This window comes from Gekko japonicus, unplaced genomic scaffold, assembly GCF_001447785.1.
Source record: "Gekko japonicus isolate JY-2015 unplaced genomic scaffold, Gekko_japonicus_V1.1 scaffold2911, whole genome shotgun sequence".
Taxonomy (NCBI): Eukaryota; Metazoa; Chordata; class Lepidosauria; order Squamata; family Gekkonidae; genus Gekko; species Gekko japonicus.
Genome location: NW_015170977.1, coordinates 205,567 through 205,797, shown reverse-complemented (window position 1 = coordinate 205,797; position 231 = coordinate 205,567).

Sequence of the window (231 nt, the reverse complement as noted above, 5' to 3'; positions counted from 1 at the left end):
GCAGCCATACATGACTACTGGGAATGTACGGATCCGAATACACACACATACTGCTACGAAGCAGGATGCCATAATTTATAGGGAGGAGGAGGAGACTGGATTTATACCCTGCCCTTCACTACCTGAAGGAGACTCAGAGCAGTTTACAATCCCTTCCCCTCCCCACAACAGACACCCTGTGAGCAATGTTCCCTCTAAGCTGGGGAGTCTTGTGAGCAAAAATTCTACTTT